General features: G+C 38.5%; 1 long non-coding RNA gene across 2 annotated transcripts; it reads right to left on the bottom strand.

Moving 5' to 3' along the window:
• Nucleotides 1-6,046: 6,046 nt before the first annotated feature.
• On the bottom strand, nucleotides 6,047-16,448 carry LOC134296467 (uncharacterized). Of its 2 annotated transcripts, none has more exons than XR_010003219.1 (3): nucleotides 16,128-16,448; nucleotides 10,084-10,219; nucleotides 6,047-6,207 (listed from the first exon to the last, which is right to left on the bottom strand). It is a non-coding gene; the product is annotated as an uncharacterized LOC134296467 (long non-coding RNA). The 2 variants fall into 2 exon arrangements; XR_010003220.1 differs by having other exon boundaries at nucleotides 10,088-10,219; nucleotides 16,128-16,447.
• Between the last annotated feature and the right edge of the window lie 11,148 nt (nucleotides 16,449-27,596).

Below are 27,596 nucleotides of genomic sequence, written 5' to 3'. Positions count from 1 at the left end.
ATGTGGTGAAGAGCAAACCACAGGCCACCTATTACAATGCAGTCTGAACCCTGCCACATGCACAATAGAGGACCTTCTTATAGCAATACCAGAAGCACTCCAACTACTGGTCAAAGGACATTTAGTATAATCCCAAGTTTTTATTAAACTTTGTTTGTGTTTTTATATACATTACAACTTGTACCCTCGGTTCACTTCTGACATGATTAAATAAACATCCTGTTGTAACAACAAAAGTTGCCCTTTATCTGTTTAAAGCACCTAAAAGGAGATCAGAATATAGTGATCAGATTAGTATGCAGTGTATGGGGACGAGGGCATCTGATGTATATACCTAAGATTAAGGTACATTCCATTGTACGTTGGCCACACCCACTTTTTCTCTCTGTACTTGTATATTAATAATTTACTCAGACTAGATGTACACTGTATGTTGTGTTTATATTGTCTGCTTTGATAAGGCCAATTGACAGATCAATAAAATTGTTTCATTTTCATTCTAAATGCAAATACAGATATTCCACAATCTGAAAAAAAATCCAAAATCCAAATCACTTCTAATCACAAGGATTTCAAATAAGGGATAATCAACCTGTATTCTTCAACATAATTATTTCCATATTCAATGTTCTGAATGGTTGTAGAAGAATTATTCTGTGGAGCAAAACATATATATTTTTGGCACAGAAAACAGATTTTGGATGCAGTAGAGGGGATGGTGCCAGCTAGTGGCTCCTTCCTTCCTTTCATATGTTTGACAGGTTGAACAACTGCCAAGTGCTCTTATGGTAGTCTGACAATCTCGTATATCTATGACTGACCTGACTGAAGATTGCATATGTAGAGCTTAATAATTTTTATTATTTTTTTCATGTCAGGAGCAATAGGAGTTGCTTCTGGAGTGAGAGAATTGGCCGTCTGAAGGACATTACCCAGGGGATGCCCGGATGTTTTGATGATTTTACCATCCTTGTGGGAGGCTTCTCTCATGTCCCTGCATGGAGCTGGAGCTGATAGAGGGAGCTCATCCGTGCTCTCCCCGGGTGGGATTCGAACCTGGCAGCCTTCAGGTCAGCAACCCAACCTTCAAGTCACAAGGCTTTTATCCCCTAGGCCATCAGAGGCTCCTAGCTTAATAGCTTAATAAATAGTTGGGGACCATGTGGCCCTCCAGTTCTTCTTCTTTCCTCCCCATTGTTTTTCTGACTTATAGGAGTTGCAGTTCAATATCTGGTGGGCCCCACATTTCCCATTCCTAGCTTAACATGTACCAGGTAAGCATGCCAATGAATTTGCAAAAATATCCTTTCTTACTTCTTAATCTTTTACCTTTCAGATATGTTGGACTGTAGCTTTTCTCATCTGCAGTAGGCATAGTCAGTGCTCATAGCAATATGGATGATAGGCTTTGTAGTCCAAGATATCTAGAAGATAGAGAGGTAGGTGATGGGTGCCCTAAAACAGGTCTGTACAACATGTGGCCTTTCAGGAGGTCTGGACTTCAGTTCTCAAAATTCTTGAAAGTTGGATAAGATGGCTAGGGCTTCTAGGAGTTGGAGTCTCAAACACCTGGAAGGGCACAGGTTATACAGCCCTGCTCTAAAACATGTAAGGTGACCCTAAATAGGCAAGCACAAATTCTGAACTTGTTCATCGGCTATTACCAACCCAATAGGCAAATTAATGAAGGGCCAGAAAGACTTTCAGGTTAAATGACGTCTCTTGAGTGTGGTCACTCACTTTTTAATTGGTGTAACCTATTTTTCTCTCTCATCCCTTTCAAATAACTGCATTAAGTTAATAGCACTTGATCACATGCTTCTCATTGTATTTGATCAAAAGCAGAATTGTTTTTGGAAGCCTATTCTCTTTGTTCTGTGCAGCCTCTCTATCCACACACCAGCAATTCAGCCCACTTCTCAGCTTGGTCAGAGTTTGTACTTGTTCAGAAGGAAAGAGGTGATAGTAAGAGAGAGATATCAGGTAATTATTTCTGTCTTTCTCTCTCCCCAGCCCCGAATCTCAGTAGGCAGAACTCCAGACAAAGCCAAGACCTCACAACAGCAAACATAGCAAGCTTTTCCTGGAAAAAACAGTTTGCGAAAATCATTAAAGTCAAGGTAGGGTACATACACGAACAATGTGCATGCAGCGCTGCAATGTTTATAACCCCCTAGCTTCCCTTCTTCTTGAGACTGTGTTTTCCTAAAATTGAGATCCCAAAAATGCGGAGGTCTACGAATGACCACAAGTTACCTTGCTCAGTTCAAAAGGCCAAGGGAATGACCTAACCTCAATGCCAACTCCTCATTCTTCTCCCAATGACTTATGAATACAGGCAGTCCCTGAGCTATAAACATCTGACTTACAAATGACTCATAGTTACAAATGGGGTGAAACAACAAGAAGTGAGAGAAATCTACCCCTAGGAAGGGAAATTCACTCCTGGAAGTGTTGTCATCATGAGGGAAAGGTGTCTCCACTCCAGCTTTATCTCCAATCCTTGCTTCCACAACAAGCCAATTTTTCAAAATTCAGTTATCACAGGATCAGAAAGTGAGGTGAAAGCTTCTGAACAGGGGCACAGACAGCAAAGCAAACTCTTTTCTATGCTATCCAAAGCTAAAACATATATATTTTTGGCTGGAGTTAAAATGTGCTTGTTCTGACTTACAAACAAATTCAATTTAAGAACAAATTTACAGAACCTATCTTGGGTTGCTGTGAGTTTTCCGGGCTGTATGGCCATGTTCCAGAAGCATTCTCTCCTGATGTTTCACTCACATCTATGGAAGGCATCCTCAGAGGTTGTGAGGACAGACCTTTTTGTTCTTCAACACAATAGATCTCTTCCTGGAAATATTAAACCCACCAAGCCAGAAACATCAGTTATTGTCATGTCATGGGAATCTTCCCCTTTGCCAGCCATGCCAATCAACATGTATTTATTAAATTAATGCAATCTCATAGCTGGCCCACTACTTGGGGGCAGAAAGGAGTAGTGCGAATACAGGAGATGGAATCCAGAATTCCTCCAATAAAAACTTTATTACATTTCCCACCATACCATGCACCGATCACAAACTCTAAATGAATATACTTTTTAATGAATGAGATGACACATCATAATTTGCACCAACCACTGTATATGTTTACTCTTTCAAATGTCTGAAAATGTCTTTAAAATCTCCCTGTTCATAACCAGGATTATACCAGATCTGGGAAATTCCCTAGACATCTTGCTTTGGCCAATGACATAATACATTCGTTTCTGGTCTTCCCCTTGGTTTCTGCATGTCTTCACTGGAGCAGATTTGGAGGTGGCATGATGGAAAAGCAAACTTTGAGATTTTGGATATCAATTGGACAGGTTTATCTAAAACCAGAGCTGGCAAAAGTAATTTCTAAATTTATTTACAATATTTATGTATTTATTTATTTAATTACAGTATTTATATTCTGCTCTTCTCACCCTGAAGGGGACTCAGGGCGGATCACAATGTACACATACAAGACAAACATTCAATGCCATGTGAACATAGAGACAGAGACAGAAACAGAGGCAATATAACCTTCTCCAGCTTCCAGTTTCCTGAGGGTATGCTCAATTCCAGCCACAGGGGAGCAGCTGGTTCATCATCCACTGTGATGCCGACTTCCTCATTCCAAACGCTGCTGGACGATTTTTATGGTGTCATAACTTAGTTAAATTAGCCTCCCCACATAGTGGTACCAAAATTTCCTACTTGATAGATGCAACTATCTTTCAGGTTGCTTAGGTCAACAACAAGGGGCGGGCTGTGGCACAGGCGGGTGAGCAGCCTGCTGCAATAAATCATCCGACCATGAGGTCATGAGTTCGAGGCCAGCCTGTGGCAGGGTGAGCACTTGTCAATTAAAAAATAAAAAATAGCCCCTGCTCATTGCTGACCTAGCAACCCGAAAGATAGTTGCATCTATCAAGTAGGAAATAAGGTACCACTTATAAAGTGGGGAGGCAAATTTAACTAATTTACGATGTTGGAATGAGGAAGTGCCGTCACAGTGGATGATGAAGCAGCTGCTTCCCCTGTGGCCAGAATCGAACATCCCCTAAGGAGAAGGTTAAATTGCCTCTGCGTCTGTCTCTGTCTCGGTTCTATGTGTATATGGGCATTGAATGTTTGCCCTATATGTATATAATGTGATCCGCCCTGAGTCCCCTTCGGGGTGAGAAGGGTGGAATATAAATACTGTAAATAAATAAATAAACAAACAAGCAGGGCTATTTTTATTTTAATGGTCGGGTGCTCACTCTGACTCGGGCTGCCACTTAACATTGCCATTTGCTATGTTGACTAGAGGATTCTAAGAGCTGTAGCACAAAGTTTCTGAGCTCTTTGTAAAATGCATTGGCTCATTCATTTCAATTAGGTAGTGTATTGCCAGATCATCAACATGCTCACAATCTCAGAACAGAAAAATTATTTCTTTTCAAAATGAGAAAACTTTAAATGCAGATGAAGGAAGGGGATGGGAAGAACGCCATTCTTAGCCTCCTCCAAAATATCACCACAGGCAACTTCACTTCAGGGAAGTGACTGTGAGCAGCCTGGCTGGCATCTTCCTATTTTCCACAGGCAGCCCTGGCACTCTACATTTTCTTCTGTATCCCTCCAGGCTCAAAATCTGTTTCTGACTTCTTTATGGTTATATTTTTAAAAAGGACTTATCTAAATGTGTAAATTCCTTCAAGAAGTTTCTTTTGAATTCTGATGCACATTGTGGCATTTATTTTATTTAACAAGCCTGGGCATGTGTGAAAAAAGCCCATTGCATCTATGAAATTTCAGGCTAATTTGGAAAGTGCGAAGATAGTCTCAATATATTTCACTTATATTTGAGGAGAGCTAAATGATAAAAATTAGTACAATTTAAATTTTCTACTCATGAGTACTCAGTTGTTGTTCTACAAGGGACGTGGTACAACGCCTGAGGCCTCCTCTGTGTATTCTGTGAGCATGTGGAGGGTTTCTTTGAACTCTTGTCTGTTGAAATCCTCCAGGAAAAAATGAGAAGGTACATGCTCTAGGATAGCAGTTCTCAACCTTTCCCAAGTCACAACCCCATTTTACAGAGGCAAAGTGACCTGCAACCCCGTTACATTTAAAATAGGCTTTTTATAGGTTACCTGTAAACACATCGAAAATAGATTTTTCAGTATAATATAATTCAAAATAGTGTTAACTTACGGCACATTTAATGCAATGATTGAAATTGTAATGTATTAAACAAGCTTAAAAATTGTAGTTGAGTTTTCCTTAATACCCACCTCGTTTCATTTTCAACATTTAATCTGTTTCCTGTTTTGGTTTACAGTTGAAGAAGCATTGAAAATCCACTCACAGAGATATGTAGAAACAAAGGGGAATAAAACTCAAAGCGCAAGCATGGTGACATTTGGATGACGTGATTTTTTTCATTTTCCTCTTTTAAAATTTTCATAGCTCACCACTGCACGGCGACTCCATAAAAATCCTTTTGTGATTCTAAATGGATTAGGAAGCACTGCTCTAGGAACTTCAACTGTCTCAGACTTTACCTCCCAGAGTTCCCATCAGCATAGCTTACCCTTGGAGGAGATGGTGGTGGTAGTGATGACTGGCTTTATTTATATCTTATTGTTTCCACAGAACATTTTCCCAGAAGGTAGAAGTGGCTTACAAATTAAAATGAGCTGAAAACATGCACTTAATTATCTAGCCCTATAAAAGATCTGAAAGATAAAAGGTTCCCTACCTTGCTTTAGGTTTAAGAATAATTTTTTTATCGTTTTCTGTTAGGCATATCTGAATATTAATAATTCCAGGTTGTAGGACCTGTTTGCACCATGGGCATCTATGCAAATAATTTCCACAAGATTGATGGATTAAAATTATAGGAAAGGAGATTCCACCTGAACATTAGGAAGAACTTTCTGACTGTAAGAGCTGTTCAGCAGTGGAACTCACTGCCTTGGTGTGATAGGGGCTCCTTCTTTGAAGGCTTTAAATCGAAGACTGGGTGATCATCCATCAAGGGTGTTTTTATTGTGCTTTTCCTGCATGACAAGTGGTTGGACTAGATGGCCCATGTGGTCTCTTCCAACTCTGTGATTCTATGTTTCTAGGTCTTTATAGAAATCTCAGATCCTTCTCAAGCCAGCAGGATTGCCACCCATGCAAAGACCTGTAAAAGTAAGAGGATCACATTTTAAGGCATCAGCCACTGCAGAATGAGTCACTTACATCCTAAGCTTCTCACTTTGCTTCAGAAGGATGAAGTGCTATTTCTGTCTGCACTGCTAACTACTGAACACATTTCCTTAATCCTTGGGCTAATGTAGCATTTGAATGCTAAAATAAGATGTGTACTGTCATATCAAGTGCAGGAGGGGATTGCTCTACCACTATATTGACCTAACTTAGATTTAATTAAGCCTATCTTCTGGTGTATTAGAAGTGTTGCAGTTTTTAAAAAGTTTTGACAATTGGAATATAACTGCACATTTTTTCAAGTTTGGATTTCTTCTTAGGAAAGATCTGGAGCAAGACACTACATTATAATATTAAGACAGGTGATACTTCATATATACACACAAACACACACACACAGTAGAGTCTCACTTATCCAACACTCGCTTATCCAACGTTCTGGATTATCCAACGCATTTTTGTAGTCAATGTTTTCAATACATCGTGACATTTTGGTGCTAAATTCGTAAATACAGTAATTACTACACAGCATTACTGCGTATTGAACTACTTTTTCTGTCAAATTTGTTGTATAACATGATGTTTGGGTGCTTAATTTGTAAAATCATAACCTAATTTGATGTTTAATAGGCTTTTCCTTAATCCTTCCTTATTATCCAAGATATTCGCTTATCCAACATTCTGCCAGCCCGTTTATGTTGGATAAGTGAGACTCTACTGTATATATATTGTTTTAGGATTACAATAAAAGTAGGAGAACAATTTTAGCTGGTAGGAAACGTACAGGAGAAAAAAAAACCCACAGAATGTGTTGTCGAAGGCTTTCATGGCCAGGATCATAGGGTTGTTGTATGTCTTTCGGGCTGTGTGGCCATGTTCCAGAAGCATTCTCTCCTGACATTATGTGGGCGAAACGTCAGGAGAGAATGCTTCTGGAACATGGCCACACAGCCCGAAAGACATACAACAACCCTGAAACCACAGAATGATAAAGAAAATAAGGAAGGAGGGGAAAAAAAGGTTTTTGTTACTTCCAGATCTTCTGAATTGCAGATCGAGTTTTCTTTGTGTCTATCCATTTCTAGCCTTGGTTTTTGGCCTTTCAGTCTGTGGGTTATTTTAAGTTCATTGTCAATAAAGTTCTATTTTCTCTTTCTTCAAAAAGAGTCTCAGTTTGTTCCAGTCTGTCTTTTGTCCTTATGAGCTGCTCTGTGCCAATATTTGTGTCAATAGGTCCATATTCCTAATATCTAGGATTCTCAGAATCCATTTTTTGATTGAGGGAATTTCTTGGGTTTTCCATAGTTGGGCCAAGCATATCCTTGTGGCAGTTGCTAAGTAAGCAAACAGTTTATTTGTGTTGTGGTCCATTTGAAAGTCAGTAATCCCTAAAAGAAAATATTCTGGTTTGAATTCAATTTTTGTAGTGTTTCCTCCATCTTTCTAAGGACTTCATGCCAGAACTTGTTAACTTTTTTACACTTCCACCACATTTGAATGAAATTACCCTTGTGTCTCCCACATTACCAGCATTTTCCATTCTCTCTTCCCTTGTTGAATTCGGCTAATTTTTCTGATGTTACGTACATCTTCTTTGAAAAAATCTTGAGCAAGACACTACATTATAATATTAAGACAGGTGCTATTTCTTGATGGTACTAGGCATTTAACGGGCATGCACACTATGCATTTACAATATAATGCATCCTTTATTGGCATACAACAACAAAATCCCAACATAGGCACATGAAGAGGAAGTCACAGATAAAAAGGAAAGCATTACTAAGAGTTAGCAATCTGAAGAATAAAGTTTGCAACAATCTCATAAAAGAATGCATGAGAACTGTTCAGAAGGTATATAATTTTATAACACTCTTGTCATTGGGAACATTGTGAAAAAAATGGAATACCTGTATTTCATCAATATATTATCATATTTAGGACATACAAACAAAAAATGGTAAAGTGTTTAACCAGAAACCAGGTCATAAGAACAAACTTTTTAGAACGTTCCACATTTTTATATCTCCCATCCAGAAGAACTGATGGCAACACATTACATCTTGCAGTAGCCAGTGCTCTTTTCTGGGTAGGATTAATCAAAATGTGAAGATAAGTTGCATGACTCCATGCTCACATGAAATTCATGATGTGGTAGGGGCACAAGTTGTCTTTGTGGCAAGAGTGAGATTATAAAAGTCAACATCCAAAAGTCTGCTGACTTGCAGGCTTCCACATTTGTAAGCATTAAGTGTGTTTCCAAAGACACTATGCATTTCATTTTTGTAATTATTAATTTGTATCTCGCTCTTCAGCCACAGACGTTCTTGGAGCAGCTTAAAAACTTTAATTTACTCTCAAGTTAAATTTTGCCAATTTTTGTAAGCCGCCCTGAGTCCCCTCGGGTGAGAAGGCCGGGGTATAAATGTTGTAAATAAATACAATAAATAGGTTTACAATCAGAGCCGGCCCTAAGTATTTTTCAAGTGTAGGTGAACAGAATTTTGGTGCCCCCCCCCAAACCAATCACTGAAAAATGAAAGCATTGGATAAGCAAAAATGTTGGATAATAAGGTGGGATTAAGGGAAAGCCTATTAAACCTCAAATTACATTAAGATTTTACAAACTAAGCACCAAAACAACATGTTTTACAACAAATCAACCGAAAAAGCAGTCTCGACTGCGCCCCCGTATGTTTTGCGCCACAGGCGACTGCCTAATTCGCCTCATTGTTGGACCGCCTCTGTTTACAATTTGCATAAGATGAAAAATATGCATAAATAAGACATGATGGTGCTATGTCTGATTGGCTGCCTCCCACTCAGTGGCCAACAGAATGGCAGTTTATGGCAGTTGTTTTTTTGATAAGTAGTGGTCAGTATACTGAATCACTGTGTTCTGGAAAAGTGGTTCACAAATTTGTCCCCTCACCTTTGGTCATGTGGACTGGAGCTTTGGGAATTAAAAATCCAACAACTTCTGGTCTTAAGAAACTACTAATCTGGAGAATTAAAACATGTAGAATACAGGTGGCAAAATGCAACCTGTATGCCACATGCAGTCCCATGGGGGTCAAAGAAGCTATGTTTTGGTAATTATTTCAAAAAAAAAGTGCCCCCAAATGTCCACCTAAGCCAAATTAGAACCAGGAGAGGAATGATGGAAAATTCTGAAAATGTCCTCGTCTCCAAGAAGGCACTTCAGGACCAAACACATTTTAATTTTTTGTGGGGGTGAGAGCTTGCATAGTGTAGTGATTTGACATTGGAGACTGGGATTCAAATCCCCACTCAGGTGTGGAAATCCACTCAGTTACTGGTTAAGTCATTGTCTTTCAGCTTCAGATGAAGGCAAAGGCAATCCCTCCCCCTCCCCGCCCGAACAAATCTCGCCAAGAAAAATCCATGATAGGGTTGCTAGAAGGCTGCCAGAAGTCACAAACATCTTGAAGGCTCACCGCAACAAGAATAACATAGCCATGGAGTTACTGCCCTTTAAGATCTACCAGGGGGACTATTGTGGTTCCCGCAGTTTTCCACATTTGGCCAACTCTTGATATAGAAAGAAGCAAGCAGTAATTATTACCCCTCCCTTCCTCAAGAACCAACACAAAGGATAAATGGCTGGTCATTCACATATTTGTGTCATAACAGCAGCCTGTAATTTAATGGCACAGTATCTGTTCTACATGCACAAAGTCCTAGGCTCGATGTCTGATAATGTTAAGGTGGCCTTATAATGCTATTAGTAGGTATCATAAAAGGGTTCCCAGTTATTAGATATTTATTAATATTCAGTTTTGATTGGCAGGAATGAGGAGAGGTGACACTGTGTTATCAATGTACCTACCTACCAAACAGTTACAGGTTCTCTCTTGTTGCATCTAGTGCATTCCTTCTGTTTCCTCCTCCTCACATTCTGTTCCACCTTGAATTCCACCTCCTTGGTAATGCTAGGTTTTCTTCTGAGTATCATACATATTGTCCTGAGAGAAATCACATAGCAATGTCACAAATAAAACTAATAGCCATTTGTTTTATTTCTAGTTAGTCAAAAGGAGGCATGCTGCTTTGGAATCCCAAGTTAAGGTCAGCTAAGTTGAATCAGGTGGCTCTGTACAATTCTGAGTCAGATCAGGTTGTTTTCTGAACGGTAATCCAAACTGAATATTGTAATTGAAGCCCTTCAGGTTGTGTTAAATGAAGATTAAGCTGAGGAGCTACTGAAGCTATTTTGTTCGAAAATAGCAATTGCTACAGACTTTCCCATGGAGAGGATTATGGAACAGGTCAGTGCATGCTGTTAGTGATAATATTCATTTGAGGCATTCCTTTTATATTGCTTTATATTCTGTGCATTTTTCAATATTATTTATGTTGAGAATGTGCACATCTTTCCCTAAGGATCCACAGTCTTAAAATATGTGAGGTTGCCTTCCGCCATCTACCCACACCTTCAAATGAAAGTAAACCAGGAATGGCATATCAGACTGCTAGGGTGAGGTGACTCAAGATCCTTTCCAATGCATCATCCCATTTGTTTCCTCTGCATCCAAAAATTGTGAAGCAAAAATGGACAAATACGTGTAAAATGCTCAACAACTCTTCTGTTATCTGCTTACCGCACACCTGGGATAACTAGAGGGGATTTAAAAAAGAATAATCCAGTGTGAAAAATCATTGCAGAGCACAGTGAAAATTTATAGACTCAGGGCTTGCTGTTCCCTCCTCACTGTGGAGTTTAAAAGATGTGAAAGATTTACAGATATCCAAAGGCACAGCTTTTATTGAGCAAAAAGGAAAGAGAAGGAAGTGACAATCTGGCAACAGTCATGTTGAAATAGTATTTCAAGCTTTTGTTGTCACTAATTTTTATTCAAACATACAAACAAAAACATAAAATACAACAACACAAAATGAAATTAAAATTACCATAAAACATTTTTCATTATATACAAAAGTAACTAACACACCTTTATCTACAACATACAGCCTAGACATATTATAAACAAACACCTACTAAATTAATATTTCTGCTTCCTGGTTGTTGCCTGTTACCTTATTTGCTGGTCCTTTATTACTTTATTTCTACTTTTAATAACACTCTTCTACAGTGGTTCTCAACCTGTGAGTCCCCAGGCGTTTTGGCCTTCAACTAACAGCTGGTAAACCGGCTGGGATTTCTGGGGCTTGTAGGCCAAAACACCTGGGGTTGAGAAGCACTGCTCTTCTATATCAGAAAATGAACAGTTGAAGATTGTTCCCATCTCTGTTGTATAAAAGTAATAAATATGTCCCAGTCTTTCTTTAATTTAGTCAAGAATTTCCACTTAATCAATATTGTCAATTTGTCCATCTCTGCTAATTCACATATTTTCATCAGCCAATCTTTTTGTGTCGGTATATCTGGTTCTTTCAATCTCTGGGAATAGATTATTCTTCCTGCTGTAAAATAGTAATATTCCATGTTTCTTTTCAAATGGTCATCTAGCATCCCCAACAAATACAGTTTAAGTCTCACTGTAATTTTAATCTTTACAGTATCTTCTAGCATCATGTGTATCTTGTTGTGTTTAGTGTCAGGAAAACAATCCGTCCCCCATAGCACTAAACTTAAAGTCCAGCTGATGTCCCTTGAAGACAAAATAACAGCAGGGTTGCAGCAGGCTTGCACAAAAGAAAATACTTTACTCTTTCCAGGAGATAAAATAAATCAGTCTCCTTCAAAGGTAGCATAAAAACACTCCTTTAGTATGCAAAACAAATGGTCCTTCCCAGAGTGCATAGTATCTACTCGGCTTGTGCATGGTTTCAGAGTGGTTGGTTCTCTTCAGCCAATCTAGCTTGTTCAGATTAGCCAGATGGCCATAGTGATAAGGGCCCAGCCATCAGGTTTTTTCAGGTGTTATGGGTCCACGTGACAACCGATCATGGCTCCCCCCCCCCCCCAATTTGGCATCACATGTGTGAAGAGGCTGTAGTGTGCTGCTTGCATGGATTTATCTGTGAGCCCTGCCTAGTGGGCCTATCTGAATAGAAGAACGCCGTGACATGTCTTATGCACTACTTCCTTAACCCCGTTGTCGAAACCCAAATTGTCTTGACAAGCAGAAAGGAAAGGGTCCCAGGAATGGTACTTCCTTAACTCCATTGCTGAAACCAAGACTCCCTTGAAAGGCAGAAAGGAAAGGGTCCCAGATAAAACACTTCAAGCAGTTAGGGACAGATGAAAAGCAAAAGTAAAACATGACAGTTATAGGCTCAGAACCCTAAATGCAACTGTTCAGTGATTTCTGAACAGGGATAATTAATTAATTAATCAGCCCCAGAGGGTTTTTAATAATCTATCCTGTATTTATTATGGTCTTGCCTTTTATGTGCTTTTAATGTAATTTTTTTATCCTGTATTGTTGTTTTAATTTGATATATTGCATTACTGTATTATCTGTTTTATATTGTGATTGTATTATGTTGCTTATATTTTGTCCTTGTGTTGTTTGGGCCTCTGCCCCATGTAAGCCGCCCCGAGTCCCCATGGGGAGATGGTGGCGGGGTATAAATAAAGTTTTATTATTATATTATTATTATAATGAGAACAAATATAATAACCAGGGCAGAGTTATAAAAATTGAAAATAGAAAAGGAAAAACAAGATCTGAAGAATCAAAGGTAAAATATTTTCTTGGAACAGTCATTGAAGAAAGTTGGGCAAGAAGTTGCAAGGTTGAACATTAAGGTTTACAGTTGAACATTATGGTACTGAAGAAAAATTCGACTGCTAAAATGTCAAATAAATAGGCCCTAAAGCAAATTAAGGCTGAACTCTCTCTAGAGATATAGATGACTAAGCTGGACATAATAATAATAATATAATAGTAATAAACTTTATTTTTATATTCCACCCCATCTCCCCAAAGGGACTCGGGGCGGCTCACAACAGGGACAAGCCCGAAACCACGACACAACATATTTGACAAAAACTTAAAACATTTCAATGATACACAAAATAAAATAACAAGACCAGAGTCACTTGGAAAGACAACTGTGCTTGATAACTTCTAAAACCGTAGGAAAAGAGTAAGACCTCAATGGATAGACTCAGGAGAATATTACACTACACCATTAAAACACTTCACTTCAATGCTAAATCCTATGGCTGTTTCCTTGTGGAATCTTGGGCTTTGAAGTTTAGAGCTGGAGAGGTCCTGGGCCACATTAAATGACAAATCCCAGAATTCCACAGGAGGCATGAAGACATTCAATTATGGCTGAAAGCAAATGGGAAAGGATGGATGGAAGGAAGGAAGGAAGGAAGGAAGGAAGGAAGGAAGGAAGGAAGGAAGGAAGGAAGGAAGGAAGGAAGGAAGGACTATATCTCTGATTAGGTTGTTTTGAAATTATTTTGATACTGCTTTTTAGGCATATCACCAGAAGCACTTTCCATTTTAAAACTGTTTAAAACATCATGCAAGATCAGAGTACAGTAAATAGTGAATGCAAAATATGAAAAAATATATGAATGGCAGATTGTAACCATAAATGACCATGTGCTCAGTGGAAAATGCAAGGTCCTGATTGCACCTTATCAGACTGGTAATCCCCATTGCGTACTGGAGAACATAAAGTAATATGTGAGACAGGCCTGCCACACAATTTCAGCAAATATGATAACTAGGCTACCATCTGGAAACAAGAAAATTAAATTCATGAAGTTAATATTTTTTACTCCACACAGGTAACAGGTGACATTTATCCTTCCTTTTCAGTTATTGTGCTTATTCTATAAAAGTGATGCCCTAGTGGTTCTTCTGTTGTCAATGGAAATAAACGTCTTGAATAAATATAAAGTGCTCCCTTGTTTTCTTTTGGGACAGTAATGTGCCTGATATAGATTGTATATAAAATGTGGCATTCCCATAATGTGTTTGCATGCCTCTGCTTTCAGGTAGTCAGGACCATATAGTGTATTCATATACACTGTTTGCTTTTAACCCTCATATATTTACACTTTTTTGTTTGCTTACTTAATGTTCAGTGTAACTGCTGTCAAGCACTGACTAACTGAACATCACTGTATGTCTATTTTTAAGTTTGCTACTGTTGTTTGCTATTTCTATTTAGTAATACAGTAGAGTCTCACTTATCCAAGCTTCACTTATCCAATGTTCTGTATTATCCAATGCAATCTGCCTTTTAGTAGTTAATGTTTTTGTAGTAAATGTTGCAATGTTTTGGTGCTAAATTTGTAAATACAGTAATTACTACATAACATTACTATGTATTGAGCTGCTTTTTCTGTCAATTTATTGTAAAACATGATGTTTTGGTGCTTAATTTATAAAATCATAATGTAATTTTATGTTTAATAGGCTTTTTTCTTAATCCCTACTTGTTATCCAACATTTTCGCTTATCCAATGTTCTGCCTGCCTGTTTATGTTGGATAAATGAGACTCTACTGTATAAACAAGTACAGTTATATCTTGAGTTAAGAGTTTATAAAAGCTTTATTTATAACTCGCCTCTATCTCCCCAGGGGACTCACATGGCGACCGAGCCCAACAATACAACAAATAAAAGCAGAACACCATAACAACATATACAATTTAAATAATTAATAATAAAAAGCCTTCATAGAATACATCAGTGGATATCAGAACAAAAGGTGGAACTATTAAAATTGCAATTTGTTTTGTGACTGAGTTCTTAACTCAAATTGCTCTTACCTCTAAGCAAAATTTCTCATTGAAATGCATTGAAATTCCATTAGTCCATTCCAGCCCTCCAAAACACCCCCATTTTTGTTACTTGTATTTAAATAAGAAAATTTTCTTTATAAATAACAAATAATGTATAAATGCACATTCACATGGAACAATAAAAAAGATCAACTTTAAAATGGCAGAAACACAAAATTCTGGCAAGGAAACACAAAGTGAAGAGGCAGAAGCATAATTTTCTTCATACAGTACTCATTCCAGCCTCCCTCCCTCTATTTCTCTCCCTCTCTCTTTTCATGAGGCCAAACATACCAGGGCCAAGTGACTGCTCTAAAGTCAAAATGCTCTTAAGTTGAGATGCTCTTAAATCGAGGTTCCACTGTAGCTTATATTGATGTGGGCATTGGCAACCTGTCAATCAGAGAGGCAGATAAATACTCAAATAATAGATTGCATTTTCCAGTGTGTGTGTGTGTTGTGTATAAACCCTCAAATAAATTTGGAATCATTGTGATCCTATCCTAGAGTTTAGCAAGAGTTTTTAATTTCCTTCATCTAAGATTGAAAGGGTATGACTTGCCCAAGATCATACAATTGGTTTCCATGGCTGATCAGAGATTTGAATCCTGGTCTCCTAGAGTCCTAGTCCAATAATCAAATCAAAATACAGCAGAGGTTGGACAGTAGGTGACAAATTTAGCATTCGTATTTATAAATTGTATCAATCTCCCCTTCTTTGTTCTTATGAATTGTCAAGCATAAAGGTTGAACCATTTGTACAGTCATCTTTATTAGCCTTATACAGTCACAGTCAAATGTTCATGTTCGTGGATTTAAATTTTAAATTTGACTATTCTAGATTTTATTAAGATGTTTTCCTTAGAAATCTCTAGGTCCTCTGCCATATTATATGTTATACATTTACCAGAAGTTGACAATAACGTTGTGCTGGAGGACCTAGAGATTCTTCCTTAGGCATTTGTAGGTCCTCCAGTGTGATTCTATGGTCAAACTCTGGCAGAATGCACTGGAGGACCTAAAGATACTCAGAGGTAAAAAAACAAAACAAAACCCTAAACTTTTTATTCACTTCATGGGTATTTTGTACCACTAATCCCCACAAAATTGGAGATCCGACTGTATTTAATGACAAAAAAATCCATTGCTTTATTTACCACATGTAGAAACTGACTCAGATATGAGCTCCATTGATGTCCTTGGTATCAAAACATGGAGAGACTCTCCAGAACATATGCAGACCAGTCCTATTTCTGAAAGGCCAGTGTGTCTTCTTGCTATGCCTCAATGAAAGACTGTATCTCCTTATGGAAAACCTCTTAAGCACTTTTTGTTGACTTTCCCTCAGTCTCACTGCTTTCACAGTCATACATTATGATGCCTCCTCTCTTATGACCTCATCAGATGGGATAAAAATCGGTGACATACATTGGCACCTCTTCAGTATTGTGATAGAGCCTGTCAGCTCCCATGCCTCAAGATGCACCTACTTCAGGCAGGGCTCCATCACAAAAGGGAAGCAGATAAGGCATATGCTGCCATGGCAGCAACACAGGAGACTTCCTGTGTTGCATTGGGATCAACCGGGGGGGGGGGGGGATCTGGGTGTTGAATGCCCGGCCAGCCACCAGAGTTAATCCAGTCACTGTCTGATTTTGATGGGGAAGTTCTGGTTCCATCTGCTACTGTTAAAAGCCTTGGGATTGTGTTGGACTCATCGCTGACAATGGAGGTCCAGATCACTGCCATAAGTAAGCAGGCCTTTTTTCATCTTCGCCAGGCAAGGAAATTGGCATCCTACCTTTCGACAGAAGCATTGGCAACGGTAATCCATGCAACAGTCACCACTAGGTTGGATTATTGTAACGCCTTATATGCCGGCCTTCCGAAGACAAAAACCCAGAAGATCTGAATGGTCCAAAATGCGGTGGCCAGGCTGCTAGCGGGATCATCTATAAGATCCCATATTACACCGATTCTGAAACAACTGCATTGGCTACCAATAGAACATCGAATCTCTTACAAGATACTAATCCTGACATTTAGAGCTCGAAATGGCCAAGGACCATTACATCTTAGGAACCGCCTCATTCCTTTTTTCCATCAGTGGTCACCTCAATCCTCCCAGGAAAATCTCCTATATGTACCGGGCCCTAGGGAGGTACGCCTGGAAGCTACAAGGCGTAGAGGCTTTTCAACCTATGCTCCAATTCTGTGGAACTCATTGCCTCCATATATTAGAGCAATGTCAGAGTTGCGACCTTTTGTAAAAGCGCTCAAGACTTGGCTGTTTGGTTGTGCATTTTAAGTAAATCAGATCTAATTTGCCAAATAGTCACTGTTGAATGTTTTTATGTTGAATGTTTTTATATTGTGGAATGATATTTTAAATTGTAAGTTGCTCGGAGCACTCTGGTGGAGAGCGGCTAATTAAGAAATAAAGTGAAGTGAAGTGAAGTGAAGTGAAGTGAATGCATCCCCCTGTGAGATGGGGCCTGGGGTAAGTCAGGCAATGTGGGGCATGGGGCGATGGGCTCCCTCCGCCAGTAGTTAAGGTCCTTCGGCCCTATCTACACTGCCAAATGAAATCCTGATTATCTGCTTTGAACTGGATTATATGGCAGTGTAGTCCAGTTCTGGATATAATCTGGATCATATAATAGTGAAGAGCCAGCCCTAAGGGGCCTTCATTTTGGCTTCTCCCAGGATCTGGAATCCTTTCTTACAAGCGAAGAGGTTCGTCTCTGCTCTTTCTTCCAGCATGCACACATCTCTTTATTTAGACTCATTTTTAATAGTTAAGATACTACTGCCAAGGAGAATTTAATGCAATATATGTATGCTTCATACATGTTTTATTGTCATCATTAAATTTTAAATGGTTTTAAACTATCTTTAATAAATGCTTATTTAATACAGTAGCTTATTTGCTTTATAAACTTTGTTATAATAATTGTGTTTTAAATGTACCTTAATCTAATCTAAATGCTGTGCTGCCTTGGGTTCTGCCTAGGGAGAAAGGTAGGATATAAATCAAATAAAGAAATTGCATAATGTAGAAATGATTTCCCTAACTTTCAGTGGGTCTTACACATGGATAGACATACACAGAGCTCCCTCAATGTCATGTAAGCTTACAGTGACTTTCCTTTTACAATTCTCTGCTTTATTTACTCGTCCTGATGTTTAATCTTATGAATCACTGTAGTTTTATAAATGATGCCATGATGATGCATCTGACTTGATAGAAAAATTATTCATGTTTGAAAGTAAATATGGATCATTTTGTTTGAAAGCAAAATATGGGTCATTGCCCAGTCAGTATATGAACAAAAGAAGATATAGTCTTCTTAGAAAGACAGGTTTATCGATATGCTAGCAATGTGGATAAGTGCAAATTTAATCAGTTAATTGACTGATCAACTAAAAATCTGTTAATTAGCTTAAAGGTCCTAAAATAAACATCTCTCTGCTTTTATGATGAAGTCTGGACAAATCTCTGACTGAAGTGCCTTTCTAGAGCAATACCAGGAGGGATGCTTTACCTATTGAAAATGCTCTCCTTTAGGATGTGCTTATAAGTAATCTCATGCCTAGTTTTCATATTAGATCTCCATATCCTGATGTGTAGTTTTAGACTGTCAGAGCACTGAAATGAGTAGTGACATTCCTGGGGTGAAAACAAGGAAGACAACTCCTGCCTTTCAAATACATGTGTAATGGAATGGCCTACCTTGCAAGGTTGATGTGCAGAGACAGTTCTAGACCTTGGTAAGAAATACAATGCCAGGCAAGGGGAGGAGTGATCAGGCAGCTCCATATATGGTAGTGGAGTCTGATTGGTTGATGAAGTTGGAGGGAGTTGCCTAGCAACGGGAGGTAGGCCGCACCAGAGAGACAGAATGAGTTATTCAGTCAGAGAGAGTTAATTTAGTCAGGAAGTGGAGTCTGAAGAGAGAGAAAGAAAGGGTTTAGAGCTGGTAGTAAGGAACTTTTGTGAGGAGAAAAGTTAAATTAGCCTTCAGAGAGAAATGCTAAATATTGAAGAGAGCCTCTAGGGGATAGAGTGCTTATGTTTAGTGCCTCTGGAAGGGAGGACCGTAAGGTTTTTAAAAGCCTGTTTTGTTCTCTTGTGAGGGAACATAGCTTCTGAGGAATTCAAGTAAAAGAACCATTTTATTTTAAAGTAACCAGCCTGTTCTTTTACTGAAACCAATACACAACCTTTTGTTCTAGTTCTAAATAAATTTCACAATTCTGTTTTTTACTTCACCTCAAGTTTTCAGTGTGCCTTTCTGTTCATCATAATAAGAAAGAGGCCTTTCTGCTTATTAACCATCATTCTATAAGTCAGAGTTTCCCTCCATTTTTGGGTTTCTCTGTGTGCTGGCTCCGGTGAGTGGTGGTGCATATATGTTATAATTGGTGGCAGTAATAGGTACATATAATATAATTGGTGGCAGCAGCGGCCACACCTGCTAGAACATGCTTGTCATAGATCAGTGTTTCTCAACTTGTGGGTCCCCAGATGTTTTGACCTTCAACTCCCAGAGATCCTAACAGCTGATAAACTGGCTGGAATTTCAGGAGTTGTGGGCCAAAATACTTAGGGACACACAGGTTTAGAACCATTGTCATAGATTTTAGTTACACCGGAAATTGCTTAAGTAATTATGGAAGCTCAGTCAGTGACTTTGGGCAAATCACACTTTGGTTGTATGTCTTTCAGGCTGTGTGGCCATGTTCCAGAAGTATTCTCTCCTGACGTTTCGCCCACATCTATGGCAGGCATCCTCAGAGGTTGTGAAGTATGTGAGGTATGAAAGCCTTCGACAACACAAATCACACTTTCTCGGTCTCAAAAGTCAAAGGTAAACCCCCTCCAAACAACTTTTGCAAAAAAGAAAGCTTTGCCTTCTGGTTGCCGTAAGTCATAAATGACTTGAAGGCACACAGCAACAACAAAATAACAAGTAATGATTCATTGACTCAAAAACATGTTTTTAAGCCAATGCTGGGCCTTTTGGAATTTGATTCGGAATTTTCCCAGACTTGTTCAAAATGCAGGTTTGTGGTGCTTTGGTTTTTTCTGACGATTCTACAGTATTCCATAAGTGGGATGAGCAATAAAACAGCACATTCAATTTATACTGAAAGTATCCTGCTTATTCTGTGATCATAAGACAAAGAAAGGACCTTATTCTCTCCCCCCCCCCACCAGACAGATGAGTCTGGCTTTCAGACTTTCCCCTTGGTCTGATCTCCTCAAATAAATGTTTGATTATGGCCATGAGAGATGACTTTTTGAGAACATCTCCTAGGCAATGAAATTCTTAACTAAAGAAGCACACCCCAAAACAGAACAATATCTGGTGGCGCAGTGGGTTAAACCATTGTGTCGGCAGCACTGATGATTTGAAGGTTGGGTTGCTGACCTGAAGGTTGCTGGTTTGAATTTAACCCAGGAAGAGTGTGGATGAGCTCCCTCTATCAGCTCCAGCTCCATGGAGGGACATGAGAGAAGCCTCCCACAAGGATGGTAAAAATATCAAAAAAAAAAATCCGGGTGTCCCCTGGACAGCATCCTTGCAAATGGCCAATTCTCTTACACCAGAAGTGACTTGCAGTTTTTCTAGTTGCTCCTGACACACACACACACACACAAATACCTGGCAGTGTACCTGGGGTCTTAGAGAACTAATGGGGTTTCATCTTCCTACTCCCTCCAACCCATAGAGTAAATCATTCCACAGGAGAACCAATGTTGTTTCTTTCCCAGAAAATGACTGGAGTGGATCAAAATTATCAATTTCATGCAATACCACATATAGTTGAGATGCTGCCACTTTTTGTTTTATTAACCGAATTACTGAACCACAGCACTTTTTATTTCTAATTGTTAATAAAGTTATTAATAAAGAGACTGCTTCTCTATAAACATAATTGCCTGAAAGTTCTGTTGATGTCTTAAGCCATGTATTAATTTTTATTGGCAATGACTTTTTTTTACCCATTCAGAGATCTGTAGGACTCAATGTAATTTTCAATGAGATACAAGGCAGCTTCTTAATCTAATTAGCAAATTTCATACTAATTGTATAGCCCCTCACTCAAGTTTCCTTTTTAAATATTGTGATGAAATGGTTCATTTGCAGTCATGAGTAATTTGTATTGCCATCATTATAATGACCGGAAATTTGTTGCTGTGATTTCAAACTTTTGGTAACCCCATCATAAGAAACTTATGGCATCTAATCATAAAGAGATGTTTGTTTTTTAAAAACAGGTGAATATATTTAATTACTTTTTCTTCAAGTTCAGGTTAAATTAGAAAATATTCAGAAAAGTGTATGTGAAATTTTCTGTTTGATCAATTGTTCACATGAAACCACCAGGTTCTGAAGAGGCTGTTGGACATATAATGAGATAATGTAAAAGACCATAATGTTTGGTAAAGTATAAGGCAATAGGAAAAGTAAGACCCAATCTAGGAAGCCATGACCCCGAGTTTACAAGATCTGAGGAGGGCAGTAGATGACCAGGAGGTTTATCATTTGTAGAGTCACCATAAACCAAAGACGATTTGACTGCAAATAATTGCACATCAAAATTAAAAAGACAAATCCAATTTTTGTATCTTACACTTTGTTCTTTATTTGATATTTTAACAGCAATTCATACATTTTATGACTCAAATGGTCATCACCCAGGCAAATAAATTTTCAAACTCAGCAAAAGTGAAAACATTGTGAATACAAATATATCTCTAGAAATCTTTAGATCATCCAGTGTGACTCTGTTGTCAACTTCTAGTGGATGCTGACCATGGATTCATGCTGGAGGACTTGAAAATTCCTCAAAAGAGCATTTTAATTCACAAATAATCAAATATCAACCATGTACATGTGGAGGGCTGATTCTAAATGTAACAGAGATATCTCAAATTTGTATGGAAGAACTCATTATGGTTTTGGCAGCAAATCTATGATCTTTGTCACATGTGTTTCCATCCTTAGAAATGTTTATGAGAGGCTTACACAAGTCTCTTCTCTGGGCAAAAGATTAGATTCAGAGCCACTCAGTTTAAGGTGTATCTAGTATCTTGCACAATGTTTTCTACTCATTCACTGGGTTCACAGAGAATTTCTGTCTAGGAAAACTGGGTTGAATGAAGATGTTGAAAGTTCAAGGGGAAATCAGTCCCCAACAGGCATTAGCCTCAAGAAAGAAGAGAGCATTGGGTCACCAAGGCCAAAATAGGGACTATATTTTTTTATTACAAAAGATAAAAACAAGCGTGGATGTTTATAGCTGGATGAAAAATAATCAGAGGCAGCAATTGCCAGTTGACCTTCCCTGGAATGGTTCTGGTTTTAATCATTGGCTCTTAACAATAAAATAGCTTTCCTTATTACATGAGGACAATTGTAGAATAGACTGTTATTGTAAAACCTTTGAATTGTTAAAATATGAGAAACTGAATAGGGCATATTTTCTCAAGGCTCTTTTAAAAAATCTGGATCGAACTATGAGGACAAAGAAAAATAAGAAGCTTTGTCCTCCATTAAAAAGAACTACATGTGAAAGCTGTTTTGTTTAATTAGCTGCAAATGCATTCTGTCTTTATAAAACTAGGTATTTAAACAACATTAATTATTCAAGGCAATTATTTCACTGTTAGAGCTGTGATTTTACAACCCAGGCATTTTGTTAATTTAGAGTGGGCATATGCATCACAAAAGGAGAGGAAATTCATCAGCAGAAGGAGAAAAAAAAGAGGATACAGATTACATATATTAGATAATACACGTATATGCATTGGATACATGTGAATCTGCTCCGGAATTTGATCTGAAATTTAAAGGAGTTGTACCCTGCCACGCTTCTGCTGTTAGCCCCAGTTTCTGACAACCTAGCAGTTTGAAAACATGAAAATGTAGATCAATCAGTAGATCAATAGGCACCACTTTGGTGGGAAGGTAATGGTACTCCACACAGTCATGCCGGCCAGATGTTCAAGGAGGCGTCTACAGACAATGCTGGCTCTTCTGCTTAGAAATTGAGATGAGCACCACCCCCCAGAGTCAAGCTCAACTAGACTTAATGTCAAGCGGAAACCTTTACCTTTTCACCCTGCCACCAAGGTATATATTCAGCAGCCTGGTTAATTTTTTTAAAGCTCAAAATAAAACCTCAAGTAAATTCATTGCCACATTGACAGGGCAGACACCACATGCTATAGATATAAATTTTGAAATATTTACTATAATTGAAGGAGACATTCAGTCTGATAAGCTTACCCATGTCCCTGCTCAGTGTTATTCAGGTGCTAACTATGAATTGCTCCCCTTCTCCCTTTGTCTACAAACTTGATTTGGATGGAAAGCCCTTCCAACAGAGTGATGGATCTCAGCCTTTGATCCTCCAGAAGTTTTGGATACTAAATCTTGGATTTGCCAGCCATGATGCCCAAGGTTTAGGGATTCAGAAGGCTGAAGCAGATGATTTTTATTGGTTCAATAGTTCAAACAGAAGACTGTCTTGTGAACACCCTTTAAGGGTTTGTCTCCATGAAAAAAACCCATAAAGGTGCTGCAAGATCATGAAAGGCTCTTAAGAAGGAAGAATGACTCAGCCAACATAAAGGACAATATTTTTCTTCATGATAGTCCTTATTATTTTCAAAAAAGAGGTGATTTTTTTTCATCCTCTTTTTTTTAAATTGGAAATGCAAAGGCGAAGATGGAAGTCATTTTTATATGGATTTATATGTTTTTTTGTTTTTGTTTTTATTTTTGTTTATTGTTGTTTTTATTTTTTTATTTTTTTTATTTCCTTTCTTTTTCCTCTTCCCTTTTTTACTCCCTTTTTATCGCCTTTTTTCACTCCCATTCTTCTTCTTTCTCACCTTTTTTCAAAATAGATTTTCTATATATTTCTTTCTTCACTTTCTGTCAACAACCATGTGTCAGGACCCAGGCTGCAGAGCACCAATAACCATGCGCAGAGGCCAGAATCTATCTAATATCTTTATTAAAGGAATATATAAAGTCAATAAAAACAAGTGTAGAATATAGTTCAGAAGTAGACCTTTCAGGAAAGGTCAAATATAGTCCAGGAAAACAATGTCCAATATGTGATATTAAAGTCCAAAGTTATAATCCACTTCACCGAAACACACACTATTTGGCAAGCAATAGTGTGGGGAACTGTCCATAGTCTTTGAGGCTTAAGGTAAATCCGAAGGAAACTGGAAAACAAGGCTTGAATCTGAGAAGTAAGGTCCGTGGTTTAAAACGCAAGGCAAGGCAAGACTTGAAACTTGGCAAGATCAAAGTTAAAACAAGGCAAACATGAATCAAGAACTGAGTCCATAGAAGTCCGTGGTACAAGGCTGGGCTGGAAACTTGGTCCGGGGATCTGGGAACTGTAGTACGAAGTCTACACACGATCTCACTCCTCAAGCCGACGAATTGACTCCGCAAGGATTTCTTTGCGGGCAAACACCTATATAGGATCTTGTTTTCCCGCCAAGGAACACTTTCTCTGGGGAACAAGAACCGAAACCTATACTGTGTCCAGATGCATGACTCCTTAAAGTTTCCCAAGGGAAACAGACTTAATCAGCTAATTGTCTGGCAGCTATCCTGGCGCTCCGGCAAGTCGCCTCCCGAGCGCCTCTATCTTGATTATAATAATCCCGGCGAGAAAATGGGGGAGATTTCTGCTCAAGGCTTGTTTGGCTGACTTCTGGTGGGCAAACATCTTGCAGGTGCAAGGGCTCCACTTCTGGCTGAAACGGTGGGAAACCCAAGTTTTCCTCTTCATCTGCCTCAATAGTACCAGGAACGGGACTACATGGCCCATGAGTCATCACACCATGGTTCTCACTCTTTTGTTGTATTTTATTTTTATGTATATCAATGAAAATTTAATTTTAAAAAAAAGAAAAGAAAGAAGGAAGAATGACAGAAAATGCCTTGCACTGATTTGGAACATTGAGCTTTTCAGTCAAGTATTGGGTGATGTCTCTCTCCCTTAAAGGAAGGAAAAAGCAACTCACTCTGAATAAATCCTGCCATGAAAACTGCAATAGGTTTATCTTAGGGCGTTTATAACTGGTTCCCGGGCTCGCACCACAAAACTGGTTCCCGGGCTCGCACCACAAAATCCACAGCAGCATATTGATACTGCAAACATAATACCTGAAGCAGAGCCATCAATAAAGAAATTATAAAACATTTGCCGCTTACCAGAAGAAGGGTTACCAAAACTGGGATAAAACCCGGGAGCCAGTTGTAAATGGCGTAAACAGATATATAACCAGCTACTCAGGATCTACATCAGCATTGATTCTGTCTCCTTGGCTTTACTATTGATTCTAAACCTGTGGAGTCCTGAGGAATCCTTCCAGAACTGCAGAGACTCTGAATCGGTTTGCCTTTAAGCCAATCAAATCCTTTTAGGACTGCAGAGACTTATATCATCTTGTTTGATTTATAATACTGAGTTTGATACTTTTGGGTTATATACCATAGGACTGAGCATTGATTCTGTGAATGTAATATGTATATGATGCTCTAATATACATATTGTGTACTACTTATGTTTTGAACCATTGTTGTGTTTTATATAGCTCATTACATTGTTTAGAATAGACATCTGTGTTTATCCAATCATCATTCTTATGTGCCAGGAGAGTTCCGACAGCAGTCTAATGGCAGCCAAGTAAGTTATTTTACTTTAAAGGCTTTTCTGGGAGGTGGGAGGGGGACTGTCTTTTGGGCCCCAGTATCCAAAGAAATCTGAGACAGATGTGTAGATGGGCACTGGAAGTCACACAGTACAATCACAGCTCCCATTTACACAGCCCCCCCTCCCCCCCCCCACACACACACACCTGTAAAGACATGGGTTTTTGAAAGAACCAGGTCTTTCCAGCAGACAAATTACCTCTGCACAAAGCAGGATTTTCCTCCTTTGTGCCGAATACAATCACTTTTACATGGGGTGTCATTGGGATGCTGCATATAAAGAAGTGAGAGCTCACACTTTAAGGGGCCGTCTGGATGGGCCCTTGGGATTCCTATCAGTTGGAAATGACATGAAGGCACACAACAACCACTATTATTGACATAGGCTGGCAGTGGTGCCCAGTGTAAAAATGTGGCTCCTTTGGGTTTTGAAAATCCAGTAGAGTCTCACTTATCCAACACTTGCTTATCCAACGTTCTGGATTATCCAGCACATTTTTGTAGTCAATGTTTTCAATACATCGTGATATTTTGGTGCTAAATTCATAAATACAATAATTACTACATAGCATTACTGCATATTGAACTATTTTTTCTGTCAAATTTGTTGTATAACATGTTTTGGTGCTTAATTTGTAAAATAATAACCTAATTTGATGTTTAATAGGCTTTTCCTTAATCCCTCCTTATTATCCAACATATTCGCTTATCCAACGTTCTGCTGGATATCTGTTGGATAAGTGAGACTCTACTGTATAAGAATAAAGAGAAAAAGGCCAGCCAGTGTGAGATGAGACACATCAACCACTTTCTCCAAATTATAGTGTCACAGAGTCATTTACTGTAGATATATTTCAAGGGGATGAAAAAGAAAATTGCAAACGCAATTTTCCTGTTGAGGCGCATTTTTTAGCATTGTTAAACAGAATGCTTTGCCTATGGAACATTTACTCTTCATTGCTCTGAAGCTAATAAGGAAACAAGCTTGATGTTCATGATAATAAATTGAAATCCTTATTCCCCCAGTGTGTCTTTAATAGTGTTTTGGAAACCTATCTGGTTTTTAATTAGAGTCTGAGGAATTTATAATTGCTTTGCTGTCTACGAAGCCAAGAGGCGATCACTTTCTAGAGAGAAAGAAAAGCTCCAGAGTCAAGCAGCTTAAGATCCATCCTACAAATCAAAACAAAAATATAGGAAATATCATAGCTTAACATTTCCATGGGATTGTAATTCTATAGACTTGTCAAAAATCAAGTTTATATATATATATAAACAGCAATGGTTTCAAAGCAATGAGAAGAATTATAAGATTCCTGGGCCTCATGGGCTTTCAGCATTATTACACGACTTCCATAACAGAGAGAAAGCTAAAATTTCATGGACATGTACTTTAACATAGACAAACTTTCTGTCTTGTGAATCTCACATCTAGAGTTTAAGTTGTAAAGGTTCATGTTTCAGCCATGAGTAAACCATGAAGGGATGTTGAGATTTAATTCTTCACAGTTGAATGAGCCTTATATATCCTCTGAGTGTCTTGCTTTAACAGTGACAGTTGCAATTAATTTCATGTCATCCTACTTTTCAGATGGTTTTAAAATGCCCAGATTTGTCTCTCCTGTTCTCCTTTTTGTCTTCAGCTCATTTCAATTGCTGCAAACTAATACCAAAGTACAAAAAAGTAGCTTGCAGTGAATTAAGGTCGCTTCCACGCAGCCATATAACCCAGAATAGCAAGGCAGATAATAAGGCATGGGACATAGGCTTTTTTTTTGGTAAAATGTTAAAAAAAACTGTGAGTGATCTAAAGCAGGTTGCGAAGATGCATGTTACACCCCGAAGAAGAGGGAGATTAGTCAGTATGGAGGG

Source organism: Anolis carolinensis, chromosome 2, assembly GCF_035594765.1.
Source record: "Anolis carolinensis isolate JA03-04 chromosome 2, rAnoCar3.1.pri, whole genome shotgun sequence".
In the NCBI taxonomy this organism is placed as follows: domain Eukaryota; kingdom Metazoa; phylum Chordata; class Lepidosauria; order Squamata; family Dactyloidae; genus Anolis; species Anolis carolinensis.
The sequence above is the reverse complement of the archived record's forward strand: the minus strand, read 5'-3'. Positions and strand labels throughout refer to the sequence as shown.